This window comes from Morus notabilis, unplaced genomic scaffold (assembly GCF_000414095.1).
Source record: "Morus notabilis unplaced genomic scaffold, ASM41409v2 Scaffold614, whole genome shotgun sequence".
Classification (NCBI taxonomy): Eukaryota; Viridiplantae; Streptophyta; class Magnoliopsida; order Rosales; family Moraceae; genus Morus; species Morus notabilis.
This window is the reverse complement of record NW_010364640.1, coordinates 20,538-32,484: the sequence shown is the minus strand read 5'-3', so window position 1 is coordinate 32,484 and position 11,947 is coordinate 20,538. Positions and strand designations below refer to the sequence as shown.

General features: G+C 39.7%; 1 non-coding gene across 1 annotated transcript; it reads right to left on the bottom strand.

Annotated features, from left to right (window-relative positions):
* Positions 1-261: 261 nt before the first annotated feature.
* LOC112093227 lies at positions 262-368 on the bottom strand. The gene has a single exon (XR_002902953.1). It is a non-coding gene; the product is annotated as a small nucleolar RNA R71 (small nucleolar RNA).
* Positions 369-11,947: the final 11,579 nt, after the last annotated feature.

The following is an 11,947-nucleotide window of genomic DNA, read 5'->3' as shown; positions in this document are numbered from 1 at the left end:
ATCAATATGGTCCAGCATAACCAATATGGAGGCTTGCCGCACGAGGATCCCAATATCCACTTGGCCACTTTTCTGGAGATTTGTGACACAGTCAAGATTAATGGGGTGAGTGCCGAGATCATCCGTTTGAAACTCTTCCCATTTTCCTTGCGGGACCGGGCTCGGGCATGGCTTCAATCTTTACCATCAGGGAGTGTAGCTGAATGGGAAGACATGGCCCAACAGTTCCTCATTAAATTCTTCCCACCCTCCAAGACGTCTCAACTGGGAGCCGAGATCACTCAATTTTGGCAGTTTGAGTATGAACAATTATATGAGGCGTGGGAATGGTTCAAAGAGATGGTCCAAAAATGTCCTCAACATGGTATTGAGGATTGGTTCCAAGTTCAACTATTCTACAATGGGATTACTGGGTAAACTAAGGGCAAATTTTTTGGTAATTAAATGAGGCTCACAGTACAACGCCGTGATCGGGAGGCTGACCCTTCAAGCAATGAGAGCAATAACATCCATCTACCATCAAAAGGTTAAATTCCCAACCCCCAATGGTGTGGGAAAAATGAAGAGTAATCAATACAAGTCCAGGGTTGCATACTCAGATGCCATTCGGGGATATGATCAACCAGGGAGATAGGAAGCAAAAATGGTACATCAAGGACCATTTAAGGACATAGATCCTAGAATCAAATAGGAGATTGTATGGTTCCAACCAATCAAGTAGTTGGTGGAAATCCGGGTAGATAACGAGGAGCCGACGAGGGTACTAAAGATAGGCGCGGATTTGCCCCCAGCACTTAGAGTCGAAGTTGAAAACTTCCTAAAGAAAAATCTTGATGTGTTCGCCTGGACGCATGCCGATATGGTAGGAATCGACTTCGACGTCATGTGCCATGCTTTGAACACCGACTCCTCTTTTCCTCCTAAATGCCAAAAGCGTCGACCGATGAATCCGGAGAGGTACGAGGCATTAAAGGAAAAAGTCGACAAACTCATTAATAACGGCTTCATCAGGGAGGCTCCCTATCCTAGATGGGTTTCAAACCATGTCTTGGTGATCAAACCTAACAGGAAGTGGAGGACATGTGTTGACTTTAGCGACCTCAACAAGACTTGCCCAAAAGACGGTTTCCCACTCCCCTGAATAGATCAGGAAAATTTCTAGGGTTTATGTCAGTAACAGAGGAATAGAGGCTAACCCCAAAAAAATAAGAGCCTTGCAAGACACGAGGTCCCCCGCAAAACCAAAGGAAGTTCAGAGGTTAACAAGATGCATAGCCGCTCTTAATAGGTTCATATCTAAGGCGACGGACAAGTGTGTGCCCTTCTTTGACGCATTAAACAGAAGTAAGTGGTTCGAGTGGATGCCGCAATGTGAGGAAGCCTTCCAAAGGCTGAAGGAGCACCTGGGCAAACCCCCTATCCTGTGAAAACCCATCACAGGCGAGGGGCTAAGCCTTTATCTCTCCATTTCAAAGCATGTCGTGAGTTCTGTGCTCATTAAGGAAGAAGAAAGGGTCCAATTACCTATCTACTACGTGAGTAAAAGGCTCCTATACACTGAATCAAGATATACGGATATGAAAAAATTAGCTCTCGTCTTGATGGTGGCCTCAAGGAAGCTTCAACATTATTTCCAGGCCCACACCATACAGGTTCTGACAAATCATCCACTCAGGCAAGCATTGTAGAAGCCTGAAACTTCTGGTTGACTCCTAAAATTGTCGGTGGAATTGAGCCAGTTTGAAATTAAATATGTACCGAGAATAGCGATCAAAAGGCAAGCGTTGGCCGATTTTATGGCAGAATTTTCCCACAGGCCAACAGTAGCAAATGAAACTGGATCAGGAGCAGGCATCATGCTAATAAGTCCAGAGGGCCACAAAATCACCTCAGTGGTGCGTTTCAAATATAAGGCCTCAAACAATGAAGCGGAATACGAGTCGCTAATAGCAGGATTACGGTTGGCAAGCCACTTAAAGATTGAAAGCCTTGGTATTTTTAGTGACTCTCAACTAGTGGTCGAGCAAGTAAAGGAAGAATATCAGGCACACAGTGAAAGAATGGGGGCATACTTGAGAAAGGTAAAGGAATAGCTCATTAAGTTCAAAAATTATAAAATTGTACAGGTACCCAGAGCTGAAAATACAAATGCCAATGCCTTGGCCAAACTAGCATCCTTAAAGAATTCGGATATGCTAGGGGTCATCCCCATCGAAGAATTGGAATGATCGTCAATTGATGAGATAGCCAAAGTCTTGACAACCCAGGCAACCGAAAGCTGGATGACATCACTCGTCCAATACTTGATGAATACGGAGCTACCCAATGATAAGGATGAGGCCAAAAGGGTCAAACATAGAGCTGTCGTGTACTTATTATATGATCGCCTGTTATACAGACGAGGCTTCTCAATGCCTTTGCAACGGTGTCTTAATAACGACGAGGCGCGGGGAGTCCTCCAGGAGATCCATGAAGGAGTGTGTGGTAATGATACTATGGGACAATCTTTAGCTCTTAAGGTTTTGAGGCAGGGGTACTATTGGCCTACGCTTGAAAAAGACACGTATCAATACGCTTTGCGTTGCGATAAGTGCCAACGATATGCAACAATTCCTAGAGCGCCCCCAGAAACCTAACTTCCATTCTTAGCCCATGGCCTTCTGCCAAATGGGGGGTCAACCTTATTGGACCTTTGCACCTCGCACCAGGAGGTTTTAAGTTTTCCATCGTCGCCGTGGATTATTACACTAGGTGTGCTGAGACAAAAGCTCTTACCTCGACCACAGAGATTATCTGCACAAACTTCATGTAGAACAACATTGTGTGCAGGTTTGGGGTTCTGCATTCAATCATGTCTGACGATGGTAAATAATTTGATAATGCCTCAACGCGTAAATTTTGTGACGATTTGGGCATTCAGAAAGACTTCTCAGCTCTGATACATCCATAGTCCAACGGTTAAGTTAAGGCCGTCAACAAAATCCTAAAGTACACTCTGAAGAAAACTTGAAAGGAAAATGGGCTGAAGAACTCCCCAAGGTCTTATGGGCGTATAGGATGACGAGTCAAACTACGACAGGTGAAACACCTTTCTCTATGACATATGGAGTCGAGGTAGTACTCCTCGTTGAAATCGAGACGTCGACGTTAAGAACGGTCGCGTACGAGGACAACGTGAACGTCGAAGCAATGAACAGAGAGCTAGATCTATTGGAAGAAAAAAGGCTTGACTCTCCACTGCGACTCGCCGCTTACCAACAAAGAATAGCGCGATACTACAACAAGAAAGTCAAACAAAGAAAGTTCACCCTAAGAGACTTGGTATTAAAAAGGGTGACGCAAAGCACCAAACCCAAAAATACTGGCCCTTTGGGCCCAACATGGGAAGGATCCTACCGTATACGGGAGGTGCTACGCCCAGGGACCTACGTTCTGAAAAGCCTCGCCGGTAGAAAAATTCAACACTCATGGAATGCAGAGCAGCTAAAACTGTACTACCAATAGCGTACAATTTTTTACACATTTTAGTTGTATTTTGCATTTCAATAATATATGTGAACTTATTCATAGAAAGTGTCAAAACGTCGTGAAGAAGTCAACCCCTTAATAATATGTTTGCCTAAAAATCAAAGTTTTTAGGCAAACATGGGGGACAACAGGGATCTACGGACCAAACCAAAATGAAAGCGATCGACCTCTCCAAGGAGAAGAGACGATTACTTAGCAAAATTTATATTTTTGCTAAAAGTGGTCGACCTCTCCAAGGAGAAGAGACGATTGCTTAGCAAAATTTATATTTTTGCTAAAAGCGATCGACCTCTCCAAGGAGAAGAGACGATTGCTTAGTAAATTTTTAGGGAATTTGCTAAAAGTGATGATCCTAAGGGGCATCCAGGAAGCTGACTCCTCCCAGGAGGAGAAGCTTTCATATACTTAGTAGATTCTCAAACCTGCTAAAAGCCCCAAGAGGCATCCAGAAAGTTGTCTCCTCCAAGGAGAAGAAGCTTCCATATACTTAGCAGATTCTCAAACCTGCTAAAAGCCCCAAGGGGACAAAACAATAAAAATAAATGGTAGGGGACACGAACGGTATTTCAGTAGCAAGCAAAGCAAAAAAAAAAGTGTAGAATGGAGCGGGCGGGAATTTCAAAATTTGGGGGGAAGCTACTTTCACAACCCACCAAAATATTTCATGATTTTTTAATATATATATATATATACTGAAAAAAACTTTTTTGAAACGCTATGAAATGTAATTAAAATAAGTTTTAATAGCGGTTTTTTAAAAACACTATAACTAAAAGTTATTAAAAGCCTTCTTTGTTGTAGTGTTTCTTTTAATTTTATTTTACGGTATGGATTTTAATAAATGAGTTGAACCTAAAGATTATTTTTCAAGTCATTCACAGTAAAGTGTTTCAAGCTTAACTATTTTCCACATTTTTTTAGAGGTAAATGTTTGAAAGTTAAGATAACTGTGACAGCCCGTGAGGGGTCATTACAGATATGGTATCAGAGAGGTTTCTTATTTCCTATCATGTGTTGCCTCGAATTTACTCTAAAATTCTCCAAGTAAGTAGTTATTTAATTTCTTTAGATGAAATATAAACTTTTATGAGGTTAAGTTTTTAAATTATAGAAGTGTGGATCCTTATTTGATGTCTTGAAATAAGGAGTTTCCTTATTTGTTAAAATTTAGTTACTAACAAACGATTAGGATAAGATGGTGCGCGGATGAGGACACGGATCTCGTGGCCATGGTAATGGACGTGAGCAAGCCAGAACTGAGGCTGGAGCATAACCTAATTTAGTAGAGGTGATGGCACAATTGCATGAAGGCCAGGGTAGAGGCTGTGGGCAAGCTGAAGATGAGACAGCGGTAGGACTTAATTTGGTATAAGTGGTAGCATAGTTACAAAGACAACTATAAGAACAACAGGTGCTATTAATCATTTGCAAGCTAATGGGGACAGAGTCAAAGTTCCAGCTAATCCACCGGTTCCACAACCAGGGCAACACAGAGGAGTTCAGGCCACAGGAAATCTCGAGCCTCTATACCTGAAGTTAAAGAAGATGAAGCCTAAAGAATTCTATGGATCAACTTACCCTTTGGTAGCTCAAGGGTGGTTGAAGTCTATTAAGTCGGTACTATGGTTCATGGACTTAAATGAGAATGAGAAAGTGAAGTGTGCTTCTTACTGTTTGATGGATGATGCTAGGATCTGGTGGGAATAAGTAGAACTGAGAAAAGATGTGGATCAGATGACTTGGTAAGACTTTCTTCAAGAGTTTAATGAGCAGTACTTCAATATGTTTGTGACCAGGAAGTATTATGATGAGTTCAATAATTTTCGCCAAGGGGATTTATCTGTGAATTAAGCTGTTAATCAGTTTAACCGACTGGAACGTCTATGTCCCACTATGGTGCCAATTGAGGAGGAGCGACTAAGGAGGATGATTGTGATGCTTAGACCTGAGATTGTATTAATTGTTGACAATGGAATCACTCTATCTACCACCACAGCTGAATGTGTCAAAGGTGCCATTCGTGCTAAGTACCACTTAAACAAGCATAAGGAAGAGCAGGCTGACTAGAATGAAGCATCTAAGAGCCACAACAACCAAAATCATGGGAACTCTAGAAATTAAGGCAAGTCCCAAGGAGGGCAGTGGAATAAGAACAAGAAGAAGAGAAACTTTCCTAATAAAAAGAATCAAGATAACCACCAACCTGGAAGTCAGCCATCCAAACAAGTCAAGAACGTTCCACCTTGCTCTAAATGTGGGAAGATGCATTTAGGAGAGTGTCATCAAGGCACAAATCTATGCTACAGGTGCGGTCGTGAGGGTCACTTGTCCAAGAACTGTCAGAATAAGACTTACCAGCCGTTCTAACAAAAGCAACAGAAAAGCCCACCAGCTCAGCTCTACAACATGCAGGCCGCTATTGATGGGCCGCACATTTCTCAGGGCCGACTTGAGGCCCCTCCCATCACCACAAATGCCAAAATCTTTACCAAACAAAAGAGGAAGCTACTGCAGGGACTTCCACCGTTGTTACAGGTCAGATACTTGTTAATAACCAACATGCTAATGTTCTTCTTGACATTGGAGCCAAACACTCTTTTGTGTCTTCTTCTTTTGCCAAAAGAATAGGATGGGACCTAGATGTCTTGAGTCATGGATTCACTACGACACTACCTTCCGGGGAAGTAATGATGTCTACACATAGGCTGCGAGCAGTGCCTATGAGGATTGTTGATAGGGAACTCTATAGTGATCTGATAGTGCTCTAGATGTATGACTATGACCTAATATTAGGTATGGATTTCCTTGGGAAATACAATGCATCTATTGAGTGCCGAAGATGTAAGGTCATATTTAGCCCCGAACGAGAGACTCAATTCGAATTCGTTGGTGAACTGAGAAAGAAGATAAAGTTATTTCTGTCATCAACAAAGGCCAAAAAGATTCTAGCTAGTGGTTGCACCGGTTTCTTAGCCAGCAACATTGATAAAAAGAAAGAAGATAAGTTAGAAAGTAAAGATATGGCTATTATACGAGATTTTAGTATGGTATTCCCAGATGATTTGCCAGGTTTGCCACCAGATAGAGAAATTAAATTCAAGATTGAGCTGGCGCCTGGTACTGGGCCAATCTCTAAGGTTCCATATCATATGGCCCCTGCTAAATTGAAAGACCTACATAAGCAACTTCATGAGCTGTTGGATAAAGGTTTCATCCACCCCAGTTATTCACCGTGGGGAGCTCCGGTGTTGTTTGTAAAAAAGAAGGATGGAGCATTGAGGCTCTGCATCGATTATAAGGAGCTTAACAAGGTGACTATAAGAAATAAATACCTGTTGCCAAGAATTGATGATATGTTTGATCAACTGCAAGGTGCGACGGTATTCTCGAAGATTGATTTACGGTATGGTTACCGCCAGTTAAAGATTAAGAAATAAGATATTCCTAAGTCTACCTTTAGAACTCGTTACGGCCATTATGAGTTTGTGGCCATGCCATTCGGATTGACCAACGTCCCTGCTACATTCATGGACTTGATGAACATAGTGTTTAAGGAGTTTTTGGATAAGTTTGTGATAGTGTTCATCGATGATATCCTTATTTATTCAAAGACTCAAGGGGAGTACGATAGGCATTTGAGAATGGTCCTGCAGACATTGAAGAAGCACTAGTTGTATGCTAAATTCTCTAAGTGTGAATTTTGGCTGGATCGTGTGGCATTGATTTCCAAAGAGGGGGTCATGGTGGATCATGCAAAGATTGAAGCCGTTAGTAATTAGAAAAGACCAACCAATGTAAGTGAGACCAGAGGTTTCCTGGTGTAGTTGGATATTACTGAAAGTTTGTAGCAAATTTTTTGACGCTTACCATTCTACTTGCGATGCTTACTTGAAAAGGGAAAAAGTTTGAATGGACTGAAGACTGTGAGAAGAGCTTCCAAGAGCTAAAGAGGAGACTCCCCAGTGCCCTGATCTTGAATATTCCAGAAGGGGATGAAGGTTTGGTAATATACAGTGATGCTTCTAAGATGGGACTTGGCACAGTTTTAATGCAGAATGGGAGGGTAATTGCATATGCATCAAGGCAATTGAAGGATTACGAGAAGAACTATCCCACTCATGACCTAGAGTTTGCTATCGTAGTTTTTACACTGAAGACTTGGAGGCACTACTTGTATGGTGTTCGATGCCAAATATTCACCAATCATCAAAGTCTGAGGTACTTATTCACTCAGAAGGATTTGAATATGAGACAGAGAAGCTGGCTAGAACTGGTGTGAAGGATTACGATTGTGAATTTCATTACCATCCAGGGAAGGCAAACAGCGTAGTTGATGCCTTAAGTAGGAAGACTCATGCTACATTAATGTCGTCGCAAGAAATGTCTAAGCCTCTTTTGAAGGAGATTCAGAAATTTGTGTTAGAAATTGTCGTGGGATAGTTGTCCACAATGACCTTAACTCTGACAACTTTTAATGATATCCAGAGCATGCAATGCCTTGATCCAAGTCTAGTAAGGATCAAGAATGAAGTACTTGAAGGGAAGAGTAAGGGTTTTAACATAACAGATGATGGAGTGCTAAAGTTTAAGGGACAGTTATACGTTCCTAAAGATGATGAACTGAGGAGGAAGATTCTTGAGGAGGCACATAAGACTCCATATACGCTTCATCCTGATTCAACCAAGATGTATGTGGATCTTAAAGGAAGTTTTGGTGGTTTGGAATGAAGAGGGATGTAGTAGACTATGTGAAACAATGTTTGACATGTCAGCAAGTCAAAGGTGAGCATCAGAGGCCAGGAGGGTTACTTCAGTCGATTCAAATTCCATAATGGAAATGGGAACACATTGCAATTGACTTCATTATTGGATTGCTGAGGACTTCAAATGGATTTGATGATATTTGGGTTGTTATTGACAGATTGACCCAGTCAGCTCATTTTCTCCCTATACGGATGACATTTTCTATGGAGCAATTGGCAGAGCTGTATATCAAAGAAATCGTGAAGCTTCATGGTGTTTCTAAGTCTATTATTTCAGACTGAGATAGTAGGTTCACCTCACATTTTTTTAGGAGCGTTCAAGCAGCTATGGGGACGAAGCTCAAATTTAGCATGGCTTTTCACCCACAGACAGACGGTCAGATGGAGAGGACCAAGCAAACACTTAAAGATATGCTTCAAGCTTGTGCTTTGAATTTTAAAGGGAGTTGGTATAAGTTTCTACCGTTGGTTGAATTCACTTATAACAATAGTTATCAAGCGATGATTGGGTGGCTTGTCATGAGGTACTCTATGGGAGACGTTGTAGATCCCTAATCTGTTGGCATGAGGCTAGGGAGAAAAAGTCGATGGAGTTAGAACTTAAGAAGAATATTGATTTCAAGGAGAAAATTGACTTTGTGAATAAGATATCAGAGGTGGTGAAGGTGATTTAGTAACAGATTGCCACAACTCAGAGTAAACAAAAGAGTTATGCATATATTCATCGATGGCCCTTAGAGTTTGAAGTTGGGGATTCAGTGTTCATCAAGGTCGCACCAATGAAGGGCGTGATGCGGTTTGGCAAAAGAGGCAAGCTTAGTCCGAGGTACGTTAGACCCTACGAGGTGATTGAGCACATAGGCAAAGTAGCTTACAAGCTAGAGTTACCTCAGGAGATGGCATCTATCCACAACGCGTTCCATGTGTCAATGTTGAAGAAATACGTACCAGATCCTTCACATGTCATCAAGCCGTAAGCGATTCAGATTCAATAGGATATGAGCTATGAAAAGAAACGAGTTGAGTTTTTTTTCGGAAGATGAAGACCTTGAGAAACAACGAGATCTCTCTAGTCAAAGTTCTTTCACGCAATCACAAGATAGGGGAAGCTACATGGGAACGAGAAGATACCATGATGGTGAATTAACCTGAATTATTCTAAGTTTCGAGGACGAAACTTTTAAAAGGTGGGAGGGGTTGTAACACCCATTTTTCTAACTGACAAAATTCCTAGAAATAAACGTTAGGAATTAACTTGAATAATGTTATGGTCTTATAATTAATTAATTCTAATATCACGTTGAGTTATATTTTACAGGTGAACGCAATAAGGACTTGAGGTGCTAAGAACAAGTTCATACCATTTTATGAAAATCCTATATGATTTCATATTTATTTTGATGATTTAATGAATTTGTATGATGCTATGATTTGATCATATGTTCTTTTATATGACATATGTACACACACGTAAAATAGGATGAAAGATGGCATATTAATAGTTGGCTTATATAGCCTTATTAGATATGTTTTGGATTTGTCATGGTCAATAAAGGAGAGTAATCTGCATGTGGGAAGAGGATTGGAAAGGAGGGGAGTAGTTGGCGTGGATTTTCTTGGATTAATTGCTTCAATGACAGACTATAATCTCCCAAATTAAGCCAATTAGCATTCAAGTTAATCCCAAAATTTATTTGGAATCAATTGCTGGAAAGTTCCCTTTATATGCATGTTGACCAATGAAAATTTTACTTCCTTTTAAGCAGCCACCTCTCTTTTATTCCTCCAAATTAGTGCTGTGTGCTGTCAACAGGTATTATTAATTAAAAAAAAAAATGCACGTTTCCTTTAGAACATTAGTCTTTTTATTAGTTTTGCTTCCCTTCTCATTTTCTTTGCCGCAGCATTTCTAATTGTGACTGACCATTAGTTTCATCAATTTGCCTTTTTCCTAATTCTTTCTCCATCCTCTCTTTCACGTCTCTCTCATCCACTCTTTCACAACAACAACAACAACAAAATCACAAGAGAACCTCCATAATCAACCATCAAGCTCATCTCTTAATCTTTGTTTTGAATTCTCCAAGCAATCAAGATAAAGGAGATCATTAAGGTATGATTCCTCTTATTATTTATTCTTTTGGTTTCAAATTCTTTAAGGGTATGAATTTGATTGTCAATGATGGCTTTTGTTTGAGAAAGAGGAGAGATGTATTTATGAGATGATGATGAGTGAGGCTATACCATCAATATGAGTTCTATGATTCAAGGCTATTCGGTTTTTAATTTGATACTATGATTTTGAGTGTAGGTTTCTATTAGACTCTATGTTAGTCATAGTCATTATTTGATTGTTTTGTTTTGTATCATCCTAGAAAGCATGCTATAGGGGTTGGTGATTTTGGTAATTCAGTTAATAATGGAATTATTGGTTATTGTACAACCTAGAAATATGCTAGGATTTATTTGTGATCATTTATATGATGGGTCATGTGATTCTTTTGATCGTCATTTTGTAGGTATAAGATGTATATATATGCACTTATTTATATTTTTTTTAAGTATTAGAAATATGTTATAGGGCTAAATAATAAATGGATTACTGTTTATACATGTTGATGATGATGGTTTTGTATTTTATAGAATTTTTGGTGAATTTTCGTCCTAGTTTGAGTGCTGAAATTTCTCCAGATTTCATGTCTGAATTTAAAACAATGTTTCAGGGGCCAAACGAACTCCGTTTTTAGCAACTTAGATACCTTTGGAAAGCTCTAGTTGTCTACTTTAATTTGAAGTTAGTTTCAGGTCATTCAGAGTTCTATGTGAATTGTTTTAAGTTTTAAAGGAGTAAAGGTCAGGCTGCCAGTTTTTGTTAAGTTTTGTGATTTTGTATAATCAATGGGTTTTTATGTCTTGATGTTAATGAATGGTGAGAATGGTATATTACACAGTGTTTTAACATGATCAATGTATTTGATGAGCTGTTAAGGCTTTTTAGTAATCCTTTTTATGATTTATGGCATGAACGGTTCTAGAGGCGAGCACCCGAGGACCTCATTTGTCGCGTCACCGTTGTGAAATTTAAAAAGGTTAAATACGGTGCTCAAGTAAGTACACTCTCACCTACAATATGAATTGTAAAATTGAGAGGTATATGATTTTGATGTTTATGATGATGTTATGACACCTTTAATATTTCTCATATGATGACGTCTTGAAGAAAAATGTGTATATATATATATATATATGTATTTTTATGTTTTTAAATGGCGTTGTACATCCTTGATGGTGACCGGTGAGCAGTCTTATTGCCATGGCTGGTATGGGATTTGCTACCCCATGCTTTCCGTGGCTAGCACGCTATGATGGTGCAACGTCGGGCCCAACATATGATGGATTTTAAAGTTTAAACATGTTAAAAAATAATTATTCGCATGATGATGTTTATTGTTGATGAATAAAAATGTTCATTTAAATTTGTTAGAATTAAGTGTCTTACTAAGTCCTTGCTTATATAAGTTATTTCATGTTGCAGACAATCTAAAGGGTAAGATGTAGCCATGGAGAATCTTGGAGCGGATGCGAGCGGTGAAAGTGCTTAATGTTAAACAAAGTTTTTAAATTTTAATTTTTATTGTTTTGGAAGTTTGGTTTAT